Source organism: Abramis brama (assembly GCF_963993115.1).
Source record: "Abramis brama genome assembly, chromosome: 4".
In the NCBI taxonomy this organism is placed as follows: Eukaryota; Metazoa; Chordata; class Actinopteri; order Cypriniformes; family Leuciscidae; genus Abramis; species Abramis brama.
The window spans coordinates 5,354,924-5,378,699 of record NC_139966.1 but is presented as its reverse complement, the minus strand read 5'-3'; positions in this window follow the sequence as shown (position 1 = coordinate 5,378,699).

Genomic DNA, 23,776 nt, shown 5'->3' with positions numbered 1-23,776 from the left:
TTCAAAGACACAAAACCATTTCTTTAAAGTAAATATTCAACAGAAGCGTGTCAATTACACATAAGAAATGTGTCAGGGACGTTTGTGTGTATTATTTGTGAGATTGTGTTGACTAAACTTACCTGAAAGCAGTGAAACCGACAGCGAGAGACGGGAGTTTTGTTGTTTGACAGTTGTTGATGACTTTTCCGGTTTCCAATTCCATCTGCTCTCGCGCAGCGCATGTGCGCGCTCCAGTGTTTGATCACGCGCATGCGCATTAAAACACTTTAAAGTCACGCAGCTTTTAAATAAACATATAGAATTAAAATATATAACATCATTTAACATATCTTTAATAAAAAGTTATGCGAATAGATCTGAATGTTGTTGGTTATCTTATAACCTTAGAAAAAAAAAGAAAAAAAACTTAGGGGACCGTACTGATGACGTTGTCAGTTGGTAATCTGCCTGTTAATAGAGAGCCTAAGTCCCGCCCCTCCGCTTCCGGCTCATGGGACCTTATTTCGGAAAAAATATGTATGGAAGTCAATGGTGAGAGATAACTTATCTTTTTATTCAAATCTCAAATCGTTTGAATTGTGCCCGGAAGTATCTTGGTGCCTATTGTTTACAAACATTCTGAAAAGGCCTATAGTAAGTGATATTAAAATAATAACCTGCAGAGAACGTTCTCTTTAGGTTATAAAAATAAAACCTAAAAATAACCTGCAAGGAAACGTTCTGGGAAGGTTATCTTATTTGTTCCCTCGTTTTAATAAATCGTGGACACGTTGAACTAAATCCCTCCCTCATTTTGATTTAATGAATTACAACGTGGCCAAAAACAGTTTGAATACTATTAATTAGTGAATGCTAAAGACCTATTTTTGTGAATTGGTGAATATTCAGGTGAATTATTTCGTGGCCACTGTTGTAAAGTTTTCTTTCATCGAAGCAGAGACCAGTGAGACAGTTGGGATCACGTTCAACAGAAGTTGTTCTTTATTGAGAACTCCACTGTATGCGGCTGTAGAAACTTCCAACATGATCTAATCTAACATAACTTTACATGGTGTCTTATAGGCATTTTAGGAGGAGGGACTTTTGAAGGTGGAGACAAATTCAAACAAAGCATGTAAATGAGTATACAGATTAAGGAACCCGCCACAGACTGCCAGTCTCAATCCAATCAGCATAACCACTCAACAATAGGTTAGCGTCTCCGTGATCTGACTCATTTAACTTACAACGGAAAAACAGGTCGGGCAGGAATATCTTGCTCTAAACTCAATAATCATTTTCTCAGTTTATATACTATCTAAATTAAAACCTCAAATGCTAAAATCAGTATTCTTCACCGTGATGTTATGTAAGGAAGCATATCTGAAAACATTCTTAAATTTTAATCCTTCACCACGAATTAATAATAATTATTAAACTGTTTTTCTTACCTGTGAAGATAGCTCATCAATTATAGCACATTATAGTATCTTGTACTTAAATATAGTGAACGGAGTCCATTATTCATGAATAAAAATTGTTCAGTCTTTAGAAAAACCTTTGCAAGCCCAGTTTAAAAGAACATGTTATCATCTGCTTTGTGGGGAAATAGTCAGGGCAGTGGATGATTCTGAATTAAATTGCTGTTTACTGACACTGTGATTTACTTTCTGTCCTTTTTTTCAGATCATTAATCCACATCGTTTTTCAAGTAAGCAAGTCTTTAGTATAATAAGCCTCATCTGAGAATCTTAAAATATCTGTTTCTGATTCTGCACACCACATGCATTCACAATGGCATCACGCTGGTCAAAGAGGCGCAAATGTAGGTCAATGCTTAAGGTCACAGAGTCAGAGATACTACAGCAATTTGAGGAGACCTTTAATAATACAAATATGCAAGGCAAGACTGACAGCATCGGAACATGTAGAGTGCCCAAGGGAAGTAGTGGATCCAATTGTTTCAACCTCTAGTCACTCAGTTATAGAGGAGCTTCCAGTTATAGGGAACTATGAGCCAAGTTCAGAATTCAGTGAGACCCATGAGTCAATAGACACAACTCATATTGATTCAGATGATACTGAAACTCCAACTACAGAGTTTTTGATGACTGGTCTGAGATTTTGGGCCTCTACATTTTCAGTCTCTCTGGTGGCATTAACTGCACTTTTGAGCATTTTGCGTGTGTTTCATTCAGAATTGCCTAAAGATGCTCGGACAGTTCTGAGGACGCAAGGTCAAATAATAACTAAGAAGATGGAGGGTGGGGAATACTATCACTTTGGCCTAACCAATGGGTTAATGTCGAGGCTTAAATCTTTGACTCTCCCTGCCAACTTGAACACACTTTAGTTGCAGTTCAATATAGATGGGTTACCACTATTCAGAAGCAGTAGACTTCAGTTCTGGCCAATTCTTGCAATGGTAGATGTTGATTACACCAGATCTCCCTTCCTTGTTGGCCTGTTCTGTGGCCTTAGCAAGCCTAAAAGTGCCTCGGAATTCTTGGGCCCATTTATTGAGGACCTTAAGGCCATTCTGGAGAGGGGTTTAATTTATAATGGGCAGCAGCTAATGGCAAAAGTGTGCTCGTTCATTTGCGATGCCCCTGCACGAGCCTTTATTAAAAACACCAAGGGTCACAATGGTTACTCAGGTTGTGATAAATGCATTCAAGTGGGTGAATGGCAGGGCAAAATGACATTTCCTGATGTCAATGCTAAATTAAGAGCCGACACAGACTTCGCCTCCATGATCGATGAGGACCACCACTTGAGTCGAACGCCATCTCCCCTAGTTAGTGTAGTGAAAATGGTGACAATGTTCCCATTGGACTACATGCATTTATGTTGTCTTGGGGTAACCAGAAAAATGCTGTATATATGGATGAGGGGCAAATGTCTTGCAACTAGGTTGGGATTTCTGTGAAGTTGAAGGCATTGACACCTTACACTCCAACTGAGTTCAGTCGCAAACCCAGGGAACTCGCAGAAATTGATAGGTGGAAAGCAACAGAGCTCCGGTATTTTATGCTATACGCTGGCCCTGTAGTGCTGAGAGATACGATTCCTTTGGAGATGTTTAACAACTTTATGTTGTTTTCTGTTGCTGTGCATCTCCTTTTGTCTCCTGGGACATCAGAGAAAATGGTGGACTGTGCTCACGAATTGCTAATTTCATTTGTGAGTCACTTTGGGCAGCTATATGGCAGAAGTGAAATAACTTACAATGTCCACCAGCTGACACACCTGGCAGCAGAATATAATCTCTATGGTCCCTTAGATAACATTGCTGCCTTTCCTTATGAGAACTATTTGGCCCAACTGAAACATTTACTGCGCAAACCTGATTTGCCTTTACAGCAAATAGTTAAAAGGCTTTATGAAAGAGACCCTCAGACACCCCAAATCAACAAAGGCCATAAATTCATGCACCTCCATCATGATGGTCCATTGGTGCCTCATTTAGGACATGGGGATCAGTATAGAAAGGTTGTAACTAAAGATTTCACCTTATCCTCTAGGTTTGGGGATAATTGCATTCAGTTCAGTTCATAAAAAGCAGTTCAGTTCATAAAAATCAGTTCATAAAAAGCAGTTCAGTTCATAAAAAACAGTTCATGTGTTAATAACCAACCATTATCTTTACCATAAAAATAGTATGAAGCAGTGGTGCCTTGTAAAGTTCCACAGTGGTGGAACAGAAGTTGTGCCACACATATGGCTTCAGGGGGAGAAAGTTTTCTGGCCTCCATACCCTCTAAAAGAGTCTGGCAAGGTTCGTGCTGCGATCAGGAGGAGGGAGGAACCAAAAGAAAATTGGCAGACTTATGAGCCTGTCAGGGCCCTCATAAGCCGAGGTGGGTATTGTTAAATCAGGTTGACATTTTATCATAGCCCTTTGTATCAGTATTTCATAACAACTCTGTGTCTGCAGATACCTTTGAGGAAGCAGAGAGGTGCCTGGAGAGGTATTTGAAGCAGCAATGCGACACCACTGATATCCAGTCAGAGGAGGAGAGCCAACAACCTCAGAAAAGGAGAAAGAAGTAATAATTTTCAAATTCACAGTGCGAAGTTGCTGACTTGTATGCGCACATGGCCATCCTAAGAAATATATGTTTACTGTAACATCAGAATAGTTGACATTTTGAATATTTCAGTTACTACAGATGAACAAATGTAAATAATGCAGTGTAATTATTAGGGCTGGGTATTGACACAAATTTCACAATTCGATTCGATTTCGATTCACAAGCTTGCAATTCGATTCGATTTCGATTACGATTCGATTCGATTCAATATCGATTATTTTGGATATCAGGTACAATACATTGCAAATTTTCTCAAGGAAAACAAATCTCTTAACTATTATTGTAAACTATGGGAGTCAGTTGTAGCCTATAGGCTTCATTAGCCTACTCTGATATTGAAGGTAAAAAATAACTGATTTGATTTGTATACAAACACTTAAAATACACTTATTTATTTTTATAATAATAAAGTTATATGAAATTATATACAAATTTAAATGGTGGTTATCATAAAAAAACTTTCCAGATTTATTCAAACATGCATTAAATATTGAAGAACATTAAAAAATATAATGAATATGTAATATGGTGCATATATTTAACAAAATGCTCCTCTCTAGAGTTAATTTTTCCAGCTGACTAACGAGTTTATGGTCACATGGTTTTCTGAGGTAAATGTGACGTTACATGACATTGTTTACTAACGTCTTTCCACGGTTGAAACACTGATTGAGCGATTCCATGTGACGATACGGACTTCGATAAGTTGTACTCTACCTTTTAACACACTTTCAGACGCTCATTCATGTTTATCTCGCGCTGTAACGGATATTATTAAGGCAGAAGAGAAGATCGTGTGCGCTCCGCGCTGCTGCTTCACTTGAGCTGAGCCAGAGCGATCTCACGCCACAGCGCCAAAACGGTATTTATGTTTTTGAATTTCATAAGAACATGGACGTAATTTGAAATCTGAGACTTTGTTTCATATTAATAATAACAAAGCACAAAGATTATTGCGATTTATTGAATGGGGTGTACGCAACAATGTTCCATTCATTCATCACTGAAAACAGGATGACTAATCGATTCTTGGGATTTAAGAATCGATATCGTTTCGTAAAAATGAGAATCGATTCAAATCGAGAAATCGATATTTTTTACCCAGCCCTAGTATTTATAGTTTGTCCATGTTCACTTCTAGACCAAACCTAATCTACAAGAATTCGGATGACTCTGATGAAGATCAACCTCGGAGTAAATATCCCCAAGCTCCAAAAGTTTTGTTCCCAGGTACAGTATAGTAGGTGTTACGGTAGTGTTTTCTGTGTTTGTTAGTTAATTTTCTTCAAGTTACTCCAGTGAAGAAAAATATAATGAAGATTTTGCCTGAAGACCCAGCAGGGTCAAAACGTTGCATTCATTAAACATGGGGAGTCTAAATCAGTGTTGCAGACATTATATTTTTCTTCATTGATCTTAATAAATCCCACTGGTTGGGTCATTTTTAAAGGTGTTATTTATTAGGAGTTTGGGTCAATGGTGGGTTTTTGTTTGCCCCTAAAGGGCTGTCTAAGGGTGGGGTGTAACATAGGCCACAGTGTGGTTTGTGTAACAAAGTAAGCAGAGAAGCCAATTCAGCATATTAACCTGTGACATCTTGGTGCTGGGTTGAATCCCCTACCTATAGCATTTAACATCCCTCGTGTATATTTGAAATTGGGTTGACCATTTGAAGAGTTTGGTTTCAAAATGCTATATCCACCATTTTCATTAATTTTCATAAATAATTTTACATTTTGTTTCAAAAGTAATTTCAGTAGAACTGCAATTGGGTATTGTTACTTATCTTTACTCAATCAAAACAACAAAACAGCAATTTGATTGACATTACCTGAACTACAGAATTAAATAACATGACTTTTTAATGTTTTTAAAAATGGAGATATAGCGTTTTGGAACCAAACTCTTAATTTCTTTATTTTACGCTTTTTTACATTACAAAATAAAGGAATGCAAAGTTTTGCACTCAACCCAAAACTATTTGTTATTCCTGTCAATAGATGTAACCTTGCAGAAACTGCTCACCACTGTCACAGAGTTGACGAAGGAGGTGAGGGACCTGCGGCAGGACTTCCGAGAGTTCCGCCAGTCCTGTAGGTGTGGCCAAAGTGCTGGGGTGGTGGGCTTGACTGAAGAGCCACTGCAACTGCCTCTGCACAGCATGGAGGATCTGGAGAGCACAGAGGTGATACTCCAGTCCCAGGAGGCTAGGAAGGCAATGGTAACTAGAAAAAAAAGTTTGTTGAGACAAACTTTAAGTTGGCTTGAGAAAGCCTGACCAGAGAGTTTGAAGAAGTTTAAAGAAGTTAGAAGTTTAAAGTAGTTTGAAGTTTAAAGTAGTTTGAAGTTTAAAGTAGTTTAAAGTTAGATTGATAGATTAGTTAGAAAGAAAGAATAGTTGGAAAGAAAGAAAGATTAGTTAGAAGGGAAGAAAGAAAGATTAGTTAGAAGGGAAGAAAGAAAGATTAGTTAGAAGGGAAGAAAGAAAGATTAGTTAGAAAGAAAGAAAGAAAGATTGGTTAGAAAGAAAGAAGGAAAGAAAGAAAGAAAGAAAGAAAGAAAGAAAGAAAGAAAGAAAAGTTAGAAAGAAAGAAAAGTTTGAAAGAAATATTAGTTAGAAAGATTAGTTAGAAAGAAAGAAAGAAAGGATTAGGTAGAAAGAAAGAAAGAAAGAAAGAAAGAAAGAAAGATGGATTAGTAAGAAAGTAAGATGGATTAGTAAGAAAGAAAGACAGATTAGCTAGAATGAAAGAATGAATGAACGGTGGATTAGTTAGTTAGAAAGAAAGCAAGCTGGATAGATTAGTTAGAAAGAAAAAAGAAAGATTAGTTAGAAAGAAAGAAAGAAAGAAAGAAAGAAAGAAAGAAAGAAAGATGGATTAGTTAGTTAGAAAGAAAGAAAGATGGATTGGTTAGAAAAAAAGAAAGATGGATTAGTTAGTTAAAAAGAAAGATAGATTAGTTAGTTAAAAAGAAAGATAGATTAGTTAGAAAGAAAGAAAGATTGATTAGTTAGAAAGAAAAAAGAAAGAAAGAAAGGATTAGTTAGTTAAAAATAAAGAAATATGGATTAGTTAGAAAGAAAGAAAGATGGATTGGTTATTTAGAAAGAAAGAAAGATAGATTAGTTAGAAAGAAAGAAAGATAGATTAGTTAGAATGAAAAAGAAAGATGGATTAGTTAGAAAGAAAGAAAGATGGATTAGTTAAAAAGAAAGAAAGACTAATTAGTTAGAAAGAAAGATGGATTAGATAGAAAGAAAGAAAGAAAGAAAGAAAGAAAGAAAGAAAGAAAGAAAGAAAAGTTAGAAAGAAAGAAAAGTTTGAAAGAAATATTAGTTAGAAAGATTAGTTAGAAAGAAAGAAAGAAAGGATTAGGTAGAAAGAAAGAAAGAAAGAAAGAAAGAAAGAAAGAAAGAAAGATGGATTAGTAAGAAAGTAAGATGGATTAGTAAGAAAGAAAGACAGATTAGCTAGAATGAAAGAATGAATGAACGGTGGATTAGTTAGTTAGAAAGAAAGCAAGCTGGATAGATTAGTTAGAAAGAAAAAAGAAAGATTAGTTAGAAAGAAAGAAAGAAAGAAAGAAAGAAAGAAAGAAAGAAAGAAAGATGGATTAGTTAGTTAGAAAGAAAGAAAGATGGATTGGTTAGAAAAAAAGAAAGATGGATTAGTTAGTTAAAAAGAAAGATAGATTAGTTAGTTAAAAAGAAAGATAGATTAGTTAGAAAGAAAGAAAGATTGATTAGTTAGAAAGAAAAAAGAAAGAAAGAAAGGATTAGTTAGTTAAAAATAAAGAAATATGGATTAGTTAGAAAGAAAGAAAGATGGATTGGTTATTTAGAAAGAAAGAAAGATAGATTAGTTAGAAAGAAAGAAAGATAGATTAGTTAGAATGAAAAAGAAAGATGGATTAGTTAGAAAGAAAGAAAGATGGATTAGTTAAAAAGAAAGAAAGACTAATTAGTTAGAAAGAAAGATGGATTAGATAGAAAGAAAGAAAGAAAGAAAGAAAGAAAGAAAGAAAGAAAGAAAAGTTAGAAAGAAAGAAAAGTTTGAAAGAAATATTAGTTAGAAAGATTAGTTAGAAAGAAAGAAAGAAAGGATTAGGTAGAAAGAAAGAAAGAAAGAAAGAAAGAAAGAAAGAAAGATGGATTAGTAAGAAAGTAAGATGGATTAGTAAGAAAGAAAGACAGATTAGCTAGAATGAAAGAATGAATGAACGGTGGATTAGTTAGTTAGAAAGAAAGCAAGCTGGATAGATTAGTTAGAAAGAAAAAAGAAAGATTAGTTAGAAAGAAAGAAAGAAAGAAAGAAAGAAAGAAAGAAAGAAAGAAAGATGGATTAGTTAGTTAGAAAGAAAGAAAGATGGATTGGTTAGAAAAAAAGAAAGATGGATTAGTTAGTTAAAAAGAAAGATAGATTAGTTAGTTAAAAAGAAAGATAGATTAGTTAGAAAGAAAGAAAGATTGATTAGTTAGAAAGAAAAAAGAAAGAAAGAAAGGATTAGTTAGTTAAAAATAAAGAAATATGGATTAGTTAGAAAGAAAGAAAGATGGATTGGTTATTTAGAAAGAAAGAAAGATGGATTAGATAGAAAGAAAGAAAGAAAGAAAGAAAGAAAGAAAGAAAGAAAGAAAGAATGGTGGATTAGTTAGAAAGAAAGATGGATTAGTTAAAAAGAAAGAAAGAAAGACTAATTAGTTAGAATGAAAGAAAAAGGCTGATTAGTTAGAAATAAAGATAGATTAGTAAGAGAGAAAGAAAAAAGATTGATTAGTTAGAAAGAAAGAAAGAAAGATGGAATAGTTAGAAAGAAAGAAAGATAGATTAGATACAAGGATAAATAGATAGATTAGTTAGAAAGATAGATTAGTTAGAAAGAAAGATGGATTAGATAGAAAGAAAGAAAGAAAGAAAGAAAGAAGGATTAGTTAAAAAGAAAGATATATTAGAAAGAAAGAAAGAAAGAAAGAAAGAAAGAAAGGTGGATTAGTTAGTTAGAAAGAAAGATGGATTAGTTAAAAAGAAAGAAAGAAAGAAAGAAAGAAAGAATGGTGGATTAGTTAGTTAGAAAGAAAGGTGGATTCGTTAAAAAGAAAGAAAGAAAGACTGATTAGTTAGAATGAAAGAAAAAGACTGATTAGTTAGAAAGAAAGATAGATTAGTAAGAGAGAAAGAAAAAAGATTGATTAGTTAGAAAGAAAGAAAGAAAGAAAGAAAGAAAGATGGATTAGTTAGAAAGAAAGAAAGATAGATTATATACAAGGATAAATAGATAGATTAGTTAGAAAGATAGATTAGTTAGAAAGAAAGAAAGAAAGAAAGAAAGAAAGAGAAAGAATGAAAGAAAGAAACAAAAGAAAGATAGATAGATTAGTTAGAAATAACAATTAGATAGAAAGATAGATTAATTAGAAAGAAAGTTAGAATGAAAGAAAGAAAGATATATTAGTTAGAAAGAAAGAAAGATGGATTAGTTAGAAAGAAAGAAAGAAAGATGGATTGGTTAGTTAGAAAGAAAGAAAGATAGATTAGTTAGAAAGAAAGAAAGATAGATTAGTTAGAATGAAAAAGAAAGATAGATAAGTTAGTTAGAAAGATAGATAGATTAGTTAAAAAGAAAGAAAGAAAGATAGATAAGTTAGAAAGATAGATAGATTAGTTAAAAAGAAAGATAGATAAGTTAGTTAGAAAGATAGATAGATTAGTTAACAAGAAAGAAAGATAGGTAAGTTAGTTAGAAAGATAGATAGATTTGTAAGAAAGATAGATAAGTTAGTTAGAAAGATAGATTAGTTAAAAAGAAAGAAAGATAGATAAGTTAGTTAGAAAGATAGATTGATTAGTTAAAAAGAAAGAAAGATACATAAGTTAGTTAGTTAGAAAGATAGATAGATTAGTAATAAAGATAGATAAGTTAGTTAGAAAGATAGATAGATTAGTAAGAAAGATAGATAGATAGATAGATAGATAGATAGATAGATAAGTTAGTTAGAAAGATAGATAGATAGATTAGTAAGAAAGATAGATAGATAAGTTAGTTAGAAAGATAGATTAGATAAAAAGAAAGAAAGATAGATAAGTTAGATAGAAAGATAGATAGATTAGTTAGAAATAAAGAAAGAAAGAAAGAAAGATAGATATATAAGTTAGAAAGATAGATAGATTAGTTAAAAACAAATAAAGAAAAAAAGAAAGAAAGATATAAGTTAGTTAGAAAGATAGATTAGTTAAAAAGAAAGAAAGAAAGATAGATAAGTTAGTTAGAAAGATAGATAGATTAGTAAGAAAGAAAGATGGATAAGTTAGTTAGAAAGATATATAGATTAGTTAGAAAGAAAGAAAGAAAGAAAGAAAGATAAGTTAGTTAGAAAGATAGATAGATTAGTAAGAAAGAAAGATAGACAAGTTAGTTAGAAAGATAGATAGATTAGTTAGAAAGAAAGAAAAGAAAGATAGATAAGTTAGTTAGAAGAATAGATTAGTTAAAAAGAAAGAAAGATAGATAAGTTAGTTAGAAAGATAGATTAGTAAGAAAGAAAGATAGATAAGTTAGTTAGTTAGTTAGAAAGATAGATAGATTAGTAAGAAAGAAAGAAAGAAAGATAAGTTAGTTAGAAAGATAGATAGATTAGTTGAAAAGAAAGATATATAAGTTAGTTAGAAAGATAGATAGATTAGTTAGAAAGAAAGAAAGATAGATAGATAAGTTAGTTAGAAAGATAGATAGATTAGTTAGAAAGAAAGAAAGATAGATAGACAAGTTAGTTAGAAAGATAGATAGATAGATTAGTAAGAAAGAAAGATAGATAAGTTAGTTAGAAAGATAGATAGATTAGTTAGAAAGAAAGATAGATAAGTTAGTTAGAAAGATAGATAGATTAGTTAGAAAGAAAGAAAGATAGATAGACAAGTTAGTTAGAAAGATAGATAGATAGATTAGTAAGAAAGAAAGATAGATAAGTTAGTTAGAAAGATAGATAGATTAGTTAGAAAGAAAGATAGATAAGTTAGTTAGAAAGATAGATAGATTAGTAAGAAATAAAGAAAGATAGATCAGTTAGTTAGAAAGATAGATAGATTAGTAAGAAAGAAAGATAGATCAGTTAGTTAGAAAGATAGATTAGATAAAAAGAAAGAAAGATAGATAAGTTAGTTAGAAAGATAGATAGATTAGTAAGAAATAAAGAAAGATAGATCAGTTAGTTAGAAAGATAGATAGATTAGTAAGAAAGAAAGAAAGATAGATCAGTTAGTTAGAAAGATAGATAGATTAGTAAGAAAGAATGAAAGATAGATAAGTTAGTTAGAAAGATAGATAGATTAGTAAGAAAGATAGATAAGTTAGTTAGAAAGATAGATAGATTAGTTAGAAAGAAAGAAAGATAGATAGATAAGTTAGTTAGAAAGATAGATAGATTAGTAAGATAGATAGATAGATAGATAGATTAGTAAGATAGATAGATTAGTAAGATAGATAGATAGATAGATAGATAGGGTTTGAAGATAGATAGATAGATAGATAGATAGATAGATAGATAGATAGATAGATAGATAGATAGATAGATAGATAAGGTTTGAAGATAGATAGATTAAGTTTAATTGAGTCTAGGGCTTCAGGGAGTTTAGATTTGAGTTTTTGGCTTGTACACTAATGGGCCACCATAGTCTTGGCTCAATTTGAGCACTCTGCAATGTAAGTCTATGGGATTTTTATGATTTTTAATATTAATTTTTAAGAAAACTGAAATTCAAATCAGTCTGAAAAGATATAGCACACCAAGTCAGAACAGTCTGAAAGTCTGACCCGAGTTTGGAGTTTGTAGAGTTAAAGCTCTAGGAGGAGTTAGTGTCAGAAAATTTTGGGTCAGAAGAATAATAATAACTAGAATGTACATTTCCTGAAGAAAATGTGAAGTGGTGCTTGCAGTGGCAAAACTCGCCACTCGGTTGCTAGGGTGTTGTACATGATTGCATACGAGCCAACAACCATGTCTGTACGATGTTGTGGATCTGAAATATGGCTTCTATATGTTGCAATATGGTTGCTAGGTGGCTGTAAATGGTTGCTAGGGTGTGAAAACACAGTTACCATGGTGATATTTACAGACTGTTTTCCAACTGAAACTAATGAGCCAACCCCCATCTCTATACGATGTTCTGATGCAGAGATATACGTTTTGCTAAACGGTTGCTAGGGTACTCTATTTGGTTGCTAGCGAGTGGCTTGGCAGCTGCCAATGATGAAACTCCAAAGGCTTCTTGTCACTATGAATGATATAAACCAACTCCCATGCCTCTGCGACATTCAGAATGGAAGATATGCCTCTTTGGATTTTGGTTGCTAGGGTACTCTGTTTGGTTGCTAGGGAGTGGCTTGTCATCTGTCAATGATGAAATTCCAAAGGCTTCTTGTCAGTATGAATGATATAATCCAACTCCCATGCCTCTGTGACATTCAGAATGGAAGATATGCCTCTTTGGATTTTGGTTGCTAGGGTACTCTGTTTGGTTGCTATGGAGTTGCTTGGCAGCTGCCAATGATGAAACTGCAAAGGCTTCTTGTCACTATGAATGATATAAACCAACTCCCATGCCTCTGTGACATTCAGAATGGAAGATATCCCTCTTTGGATTTTGGTTGCTAGGGTACTCTGTTTGGTTGCTATGGAGTTGCTTGGCAGCTGCCAATGATGAAACTGCAAAAGCTTCTTGTCAGTATGAACGGTATAAACCAACTCCTATGCCTCTGTGACATTCACAATGGAAGATATGCCTCTTTGGATTTTGGTTGCTAGGGTACTCTGTTTGGTTGCTATGGAGTTGCTTGGCAGCTGCCAATGATGAAACTGCAAAGGCTGCTTGTCAGTATGAACGGTATAAACCAACTCCCATGCCTCTGTGACATTCACAATGGAAGATATGCCTCTTTGGATTTTGGTTGCTAGGGTACTCTGTTTGGTTGCTATGGAGTTGCTTGGCAGCTGCCAATGATGAAACTGCAAAGGCTGCTTGTCAGTATGAACGGTATAAACCAACTCCCATGCCTCTGTGACATTCACAATGGAAGATATCCCTCTTTGGATTTTGGTTGCTAGGGTACTCTGTTTGGTTGCTATGGAGTTGCTTGGCAGCTGCCAATGATGAAACTGCAAAGGCTGCTTGTCACTACGAACGGTATAAACCAACTCCCATGCCTCTGTGACATTCACAATGGAAGATATCCCTCTTTGGATTTTGGTTGCTAGGGTACTCTGTTTGGTTGCTATGGAGTTGCTCGGCAGCTGCCAATGATGAAACTGCAAAAGCTTCTTGTCACTATGAATGATATAAACCAACTCCCATTTCTCTGTGACATTCAGAATGGAAGATATCCCTCTTTGAATTTTGGTTGCTAGGGTACTCTGTTTGGTTGCTAGGGAGTGGCTTGGCAGCTGCCAATGATGAAACTCCAAAGGCTGCTTGTCAGTATGAATGATACAAACCAACTCCCATGCCTCTGTGACATTTAGAATGGAAGATATCCCTCTTTGGATTTTTGTTGATAGGGTGCTCGACAATGGTTGCTAGGGAGGGGCTTGGAAGTGTTGAGGTCATTCATGATGGGCTGTTTGCTGCCCCGAGTCAAATGAGACCACCCCCACGTTTCTATGACAATTCAGTCTGGAGATATCTCTTTGAACTCTTTCAATGGAAGTCTATGGAACTTGTTGCTAAGGGGCTCTAAATGGTTGCTAGGGCGTGGCTTGATAGCTTCACAATGATCCTGAGAGACTGATTGGTCGTCTGAGTAAAATGAGCCCTCCCCCTTGTCTCTATGACACTGTGATCCAGAGCTACGTTCAGTACAAAGTCCCTATGCAATTTACCATAGTAGGAAAAGCATGTGTGTTTCATGGGACGTTCCTTCCCCATAGTAAGTCAATGGGGCAACTTTGGGCAGCTCCTGCCCCCCAGGGGTGCAACTTTTACCCCATTGTGAGGTATGTTCTTACAGAGCCTGTTAGCCTCTTCAAATGTGGCAAATCACACGTTTCTGCGAAATCCTCGCTCAGAGCTACGTGTGGTCAAAGTTCGTCTCAATGTTAAGTCAATGGGACTTTTTTGGCCGCTTTTTCGCCCCTGGGGCGAACACCGCACCCCTGATCGCTTATAAAAGTCATAGCACACCTCTCCTTAATGAGCCGGTCGATTTGACACCTCACTCAGGGGTCTGTGACAAATGGTGCGGGGCGAGTTACGCGCCAAACTTTTGTCCAGAATAATAAAAAGAACTAGAATGTACATTTCCTGAAGAAAATGTGAAGTGGTGCTTGCAGTGGCAAAACTCGCCACTCGGTTGCTAGGGTGCGGTTAGCTAGATTTTAGCAAGATGATAACAAAATTAACATCATGCTAGCATGATAAGCATGTGACTAACATAATGCTAGCACCATGTTAGCATGATTAGCATATTGCTAGCATGATTATTATGTTGCTAGGATGATGCTAGCATGCTTTTACCACATGGCTAGCATAGCTTACCATGATTTACAATAGTTTACCATGATTTACCATAGTTTACCATGATTTACTATAGTATACCATGATTTACCATGTTCAAGTATGATTTACTGATTCAAGCATGATTTACCATAGTTTACCATGATTTACCATAGTTTACCATGATTTACTATAGTATACCATGATTTACCATGTTCAAGTATGATTTACTGATTCAAGCATGATTTACCATAGTTTATCATGATTTACCATAGTTTACCATGATTTACCACGATTTACCATAGTTTACCATGATTTACTATAGTATACCATGATTTACCATGTTCAAGTATGATTTACTGATTCTAGCATGATTTAGCATTGTTTACCATGATTTACCACGATTTACCATAGTTTACCATGATTTACTATAGTATACCACGATTTACCATGTTCAAGTATAATTTACTGATTCTAGCATGATTTACCATAGTTTACCATGATTTACCATAGTTTACCACGATTTACCATAGTTTACCATGATTTACCATGATTTACCACGATTTACCATAGTATACCATGATTTACCATGTTCAAGTATGATTTACTGATTCTAGCATGATTTACCATAGTTTACCATGATTTACCACGATTTACCATAGTATACCACGATTTACCATGTTCAAGTATAATTTACTGATTCTAGCATGATTTACCATAGTTTACCATGATTTACCATAGTTTACCACGATTTACCATAGTTTACCATGATTTATCATGATTTACCACGATTTACCATAGTATACCATGATTTACCATGTTCAAGTATGATTTACTGATTCTAGCATGATTTACCATAGTTTACCATGATTTACCACGATTTACCATAGTTTACCATGATTTACTATAGTATATCATGATTTACCATGTTCAAGTATGATTTACTGATTCTAGCATGATTTACCATAGTTTACCATGATTTACCATATTTTACCATTATTTACCACGATTTACCATAGTTTACCATGATTTACTATAGTATACCATGATTTACCATGTTCAAGTATGATTTACTGATTCTAGCATGATTTTTCATAGTTTACCATGATTTACCACGATTTACCACGATTTACCATAGTTTACCATGATTTACTATAGTATACCATGATTTACCATGTTCAAGTATTATTTACTGATTCTAGCATTATTTATCATAGTTTACCATGATTTACCACGATTTACCATAGTTTACCATGATTTACTATAGTATACCATGATTTACCATGTTCAAGTATGATTTACTGATTCTAGCATGATTTACCATAGTTTACCATGATTTACCATAGTTTACCATGATTTACCACAATTTACTATAGTTTACCATGATTTACTATAGTATACCATGATTTACCATGTTCAAGTATGATTTACTGATTCTAGCATGATTTACCATAGTTTACCATGATTTACCATAGTTTACCACGATTTACCACGATTTACTATAGTATACCATGATTTACCATGTTGAAGTATGATTTACTGATTCTAGCATGATTTACCATAGTTTACCATGATTTACCATAGTTTACCATGATTTACCACGATTTACCATAGTTTACCATGATTTACTATAGTATACCATGATATACCATGTTCAAGTATGATTTACTGATTCTAGCATGATTTATCATAGTTTACCATGATTTACCATAGTTTACCATGATTTACCATATTTTACCATTATTTACCACGATTTACCATAGTTTACCATGATTTACTATAGTATACCATGATTTACCATGTTCAAGTATGATTTACTGATTCTAGCATGATTTTTCATAGTTTACCATGATTTACCACGATTTACCACGATTTACCATAGTTTACCATGATTTACTATAGTATACCATGATTTACCATGTTCAAGTATTATTTACTGATTCTAGCATTATTTATCATAGTTTACCATGATTTACCACGATTTACCATAGTTTACCATGATTTACTATAGTATACCATGATTTACCATGTTCAAGTATGATTTACTGATTCTAGCATGATTTACCATAGTTTACCATGATTTACCATAGTTTACCATGATTTACCACAATTTACTATAGTTTACCATGATTTACTATAGTATACCATGATTTACCATGTTCAAGTATGATTTACTGATTCTAGCATGATTTACCATAGTTTACCATGATTTACCATAGTTTACCACGATTTACCACGATTTACTATAGTATACCATGATTTACCATGTTGAAGTATGATTTACTGATTCTAGCATGATTTACCATAGTTTACCATGATTTACCATAGTTTACCATGATTTACCACGATTTACCATAGTTTACCATGATTTACTATAGTATACCATGATATACCATGTTCAAGTATGATTTACTGATTCTAGCATGATTTATCATAGTTTACCATGATTTACCATAGTTTACCATGATTTACCATAGTTTACCATGATTTACTATAGTATACCATGATTTACCATGTTCAAGTATGATTTACTATGATTCTAGCATGATTTACCATAGTTTACCATGATTTACCACGATTTACCATAGTTTACTATGATTTACTATAGTATACCATGATTTACCATGTTTTAGTATGATTTACTATGATTCTAGGATGATTTACCATAGTTTACCATGATTTAGTCAAAAGAGCCAAGTCCCATGTCTATACTATGTTTTGATGCAGAGATATACGTTTTGTTAAACGGTTGCTAGGGTACTCTTTTTGGTTGTTATGGAGTTGCTTGACAGCTGCCAATGATGAAACTGCAAAGGCTTCTTGACACTTTGAATGATATAAACCAACTCCCATGCCTCTGTGACATTCAGAATGGAAGATATCCCTCTTTGGATTTTGGTTGCTAAGGTGCTCGACAATGGTTGCTATGGAGGGGCTAGGAAGTGTTGAGGTGATTCATGATTGGCCGTTTGCTGCCCCGAGTCAAATGAGACCACCCTCGTGTTTGTATGACAATTCAGTCTGGAGATATCCCTTTGATCTATTTCAATGGAAGTCTATGGGACTTGTTGCTAAGGTTCTCTAAATGGTTGCTAGGGCGTGGCTTGATAGCTTCACAATGAGCCTGAGAGACTGATTGGTCGTCTGAGTAAAATGAGCCCGCCCCCTTGTCTCTATGACACTGTGATCCAGAGCTACGTTCAATAGAAAATCCCTATGCAATTTACCATAGTAGGAAAAGCATGTGTGTTTCACGGGACATTCCTTCCCCATAGTAAGTCAATGGGGCAACTTTGGGACCTTCCTGCCCCCCAGGGGTGCAACTTTTACCCCATTGTGAGGTATGTTCTTACAGAGCCTGTCAGCCTCTTCAAATGTGGCAAATCACACGTTTCTGCGAAATCCTCGCTCAGAGCTATGAGTGCTCAAAGTTCGTCGCAATGTTAAGTCAATGGAACTTTTTGGGCCGCTTTTTCGCCCCTGGGGTGAACACCGCACCCCCGATCACTTATAAAAGTCATAGCACACCTCTCCTCAATGAGCTGGTCGATTTGACACCTCATTCATGGATCTGTGACAAACGGTGCGGGACGAGTTACGCGCCAAACTTTGTGTGGAATAATAATAAAAAGAAGAATAATAATAACTAGAATGTACATTTCCTGAAGAAAATGTGAAGTGGTGCTTGCAGTGGCAAAACTCGCCACTCGGTTGCTAGGGTGCGGTTAGCTAGATTTTAGCAAGATGATAACAAAATTAACATCATGCTAGCATGATAAGCATGTGACTAACATAATGCTAGCACCATGTTAGCATGATTAGCATATTGCTAGCATGATTATTATGTTGCTAGGATGATGCTAGCATGCTTTTACCACATGGCTAGCATAGCTTACCATGATTTACAATAGTTTACCATGATTTACCATAGTTTACCATGATTTACTATAGTATACCATGATTTACCATGTTCAAGTATGATTTACTGATTCAAGCATGATTTACCATAGTTTACCATGATTTACCATAGTTTACCATGATTTACTATAGTATACCATGATTTACCATGTTCAAGTATGATTTACTGATTCAAGCATGATTTACCATAGTTTATCATGATTTACCATAGTTTACCATGATTTACCACGATTTACCATAGTTTACCATGATTTACTATAGTATACCATGATTTACCATGTTCAAGTATGATTTACTGATTCTAGCATGATTTAGCATTGTTTACCATGATTTACCACGATTTACCATAGTTTACCATGATTTACTATAGTATACCACGATTTACCATGTTCAAGTATAATTTACTGATTCTAGCATGATTTACCATAGTTTACCATGATTTACCATAGTTTACCACGATTTACCATAGTTTACCATGATTTACCATGATTTACCACGATTTACCATAGTATACCATGATTTACCATGTTCAAGTATGATTTACTGATTCTAGCATGATTTACCATAGTTTACCATGATTTACCACGATTTACCATAGTATACCACGATTTACCATGTTCAAGTATAATTTACTGATTCTAGCATGATTTACCATAGTTTACCATGATTTACCATAGTTTACCACGATTTACCATAGTTTACCATGATTTACCATGATTTACCACGATTTACCATAGTATACCATGATTTACCATGTTCAAGTATGATTTACTGATTCTAGCATGATTTACCATAGTTTACCATGATTTACCACGATTTACCATAGTTTACCATGATTTACTATAGTATATCATGATTTACCATGTTCAAGTATGATTTACTGATTCTAGCATGATTTACCATAGTTTACCATGATTTACCATATTTTACCATTATTTACCACGATTTACCATAGTTTACCATGATTTACTATAGTATACCATGATTTACCATGTTCAAGTATGATTTACTGATTCTAGCATGATTTTTCATAGTTTACCATGATTTACCACGATTTACCACGATTTACCATAGTTTACCATGATTTACTATAGTATACCATGATTTACCATGTTCAAGTATTATTTACTGATTCTAGCATTATTTATCATAGTTTACCATGATTTACCACGATTTACCATAGTTTACCATGATTTACTATAGTATACCATGATTTACCATGTTCAAGTATGATTTACTGATTCTAGCATGATTTACCATAGTTTACCATGATTTACCATAGTTTACCATGATTTACCACAATTTACTATAGTTTACCATGATTTACTATAGTATACCATGATTTACCATGTTCAAGTATGATTTACTGATTCTAGCATGATTTACCATAGTTTACCATGATTTACCATAGTTTACCACGATTTACCACGATTTACTATAGTATACCATGATTTACCATGTTGAAGTATGATTTACTGATTCTAGCATGATTTACCATAGTTTACCATGATTTACCATAGTTTACCATGATTTACCACGATTTACCATAGTTTACCATGATTTACTATAGTATACCATGATATACCATGTTCAAGTATGATTTACTGATTCTAGCATGATTTATCATAGTTTACCATGATTTACCATAGTTTACCATGATTTACCATATTTTACCATTATTTACCACGATTTACCATAGTTTACCATGATTTACTATAGTATACCATGATTTACCATGTTCAAGTATGATTTACTGATTCTAGCATGATTTTTCATAGTTTACCATGATTTACCACGATTTACCACGATTTACCATAGTTTACCATGATTTACTATAGTATACCATGATTTACCATGTTCAAGTATTATTTACTGATTCTAGCATTATTTATCATAGTTTACCATGATTTACCACGATTTACCATAGTTTACCATGATTTACTATAGTATACCATGATTTACCATGTTCAAGTATGATTTACTGATTCTAGCATGATTTACCATAGTTTACCATGATTTACCATAGTTTACCATGATTTACCACAATTTACTATAGTTTACCATGATTTACTATAGTATACCATGATTTACCATGTTCAAGTATGATTTACTGATTCTAGCATGATTTACCATAGTTTACCATGATTTACCATAGTTTACCACGATTTACCACGATTTACTATAGTATACCATGATTTACCATGTTGAAGTATGATTTACTGATTCTAGCATGATTTACCATAGTTTACCATGATTTACCATAGTTTACCATGATTTACCACGATTTACCATAGTTTACCATGATTTACTATAGTATACCATGATATACCATGTTCAAGTATGATTTACTGATTCTAGCATGATTTATCATAGTTTACCATGATTTACCATAGTTTACCATGATTTACCATAGTTTACCATGATTTACTATAGTATACCATGATTTACCATGTTCAAGTATGATTTACTATGATTCTAGCATGATTTACCATAGTTTACCATGATTTACCACGATTTACCATAGTTTACTATGATTTACTATAGTATACCATGATTTACCATGTTTTAGTATGATTTACTATGATTCTAGGATGATTTACCATAGTTTACCATGATTTAGTCAAAAGAGCCAAGTCCCATGTCTATACTATGTTTTGATGCAGAGATATACGTTTTGTTAAACGGTTGCTAGGGTACTCTTTTTGGTTGTTATGGAGTTGCTTGACAGCTGCCAATGATGAAACTGCAAAGGCTTCTTGACACTTTGAATGATATAAACCAACTCCCATGCCTCTGTGACATTCAGAATGGAAGATATCCCTCTTTGGATTTTGGTTGCTAAGGTGCTCGACAATGGTTGCTATGGAGGGGCTAGGAAGTGTTGAGGTGATTCATGATTGGCCGTTTGCTGCCCCGAGTCAAATGAGACCACCCTCGTGTTTGTATGACAATTCAGTCTGGAGATATCCCTTTGATCTATTTCAATGGAAGTCTATGGGACTTGTTGCTAAGGTTCTCTAAATGGTTGCTAGGGCGTGGCTTGATAGCTTCACAATGAGCCTGAGAGACTGATTGGTCGTCTGAGTAAAATGAGCCCGCCCCCTTGTCTCTATGACACTGTGATCCAGAGCTACGTTCAATAGAAAATCCCTATGCAATTTACCATAGTAGGAAAAGCATGTGTGTTTCACGGGACATTCCTTCCCCATAGTAAGTCAATGGGGCAACTTTGGGACCTTCCTGCCCCCCAGGGGTGCAACTTTTACCCCATTGTGAGGTATGTTCTTACAGAGCCTGTCAGCCTCTTCAAATGTGGCAAATCACACGTTTCTGCGAAATCCTCGCTCAGAGCTATGAGTGCTCAAAGTTCGTCGCAATGTTAAGTCAATGGAACTTTTTGGGCCGCTTTTTCGCCCCTGGGGTGAACACCGCACCCCCGATCACTTATAAAAGTCATAGCACACCTCTCCTCAATGAGCTGGTCGATTTGACACCTCATTCATGGATCTGTGACAAACGGTGCGGGACGAGTTACGCGCCAAACTTTGTGTGGAATAATAATAAAAAGAAGAATAATAATAATAAGTATGAGCAATAACAATAGTGATGCCTTGCTTTCAGCAAGCACCACTAACTAGAATGTACATTTCCTGAAGAAAATGTGAAGTGGTGCTTGCAGTGGCAAAACTCGCCACTCGGTTGCTAGGGTGCGGTTAGCTAGATTTTAGCAAGATGATAACAAAATTAACATCATGCTAGCATGATAAGCATGTGACTAACATAATGCTAGCACCATGTTAGCATGATTAGCATATTGCTAGCATGATTATTATGTTGCTAGGATGATGCTAGCATGCTTTTACCACATGGCTAGCATAGCTTACCATGATTTACAATAGTTTACCATGATTTACCATAGTTTACCATGATTTACTATAGTATACCATGATTTACCATGTTCAAGTATGATTTACTGATTCAAGCATGATTTACCATAGTTTACCATGATTTACCATAGTTTACCATGATTTACTATAGTATACCATGATTTACCATGTTCAAGTATGATTTACTGATTCAAGCATGATTTACCATAGTTTATCATGATTTACCATAGTTTACCATGATTTACCACGATTTACCATAGTTTACCATGATTTACTATAGTATACCATGATTTACCATGTTCAAGTATGATTTACTGATTCTAGCATGATTTAGCATTGTTTACCATGATTTACCACGATTTACCATAGTTTACCATGATTTACTATAGTATACCACGATTTACCATGTTCAAGTATAATTTACTGATTCTAGCATGATTTACCATAGTTTACCATGATTTACCATAGTTTACCACGATTTACCATAGTTTACCATGATTTACCATGATTTACCACGATTTACCATAGTATACCATGATTTACCATGTTCAAGTATGATTTACTGATTCTAGCATGATTTACCATAGTTTACCATGATTTACCACGATTTACCATAGTATACCACGATTTACCATGTTCAAGTATAATTTACTGATTCTAGCATGATTTACCATAGTTTACCATGATTTACCATAGTTTACCACGATTTACCATAGTTTACCATGATTTACCATGATTTACCACGATTTACCATAGTATACCATGATTTACCATGTTCAAGTATGATTTACTGATTCTAGCATGATTTACCATAGTTTACCATGATTTACCACGATTTACCATAGTTTACCATGATTTACTATAGTATATCATGATTTACCATGTTCAAGTATGATTTACTGATTCTAGCATGATTTACCATAGTTTACCATGATTTACCATATTTTACCATTATTTACCACGATTTACCATAGTTTACCATGATTTACTATAGTATACCATGATTTACCATGTTCAAGTATGATTTACTGATTCTAGCATGATTTTTCATAGTTTACCATGATTTACCACGATTTACCACGATTTACCATAGTTTACCATGATTTACTATAGTATACCATGATTTACCATGTTCAAGTATTATTTACTGATTCTAGCATTATTTATCATAGTTTACCATGATTTACCACGATTTACCATAGTTTACCATGATTTACTATAGTATACCATGATTTACCATGTTCAAGTATGATTTACTGATTCTAGCATGATTTACCATAGTTTACCATGATTTACCATAGTTTACCATGATTTACCACAATTTACTATAGTTTACCATGATTTACTATAGTATACCATGATTTACCATGTTCAAGTATGATTTACTGATTCTAGCATGATTTACCATAGT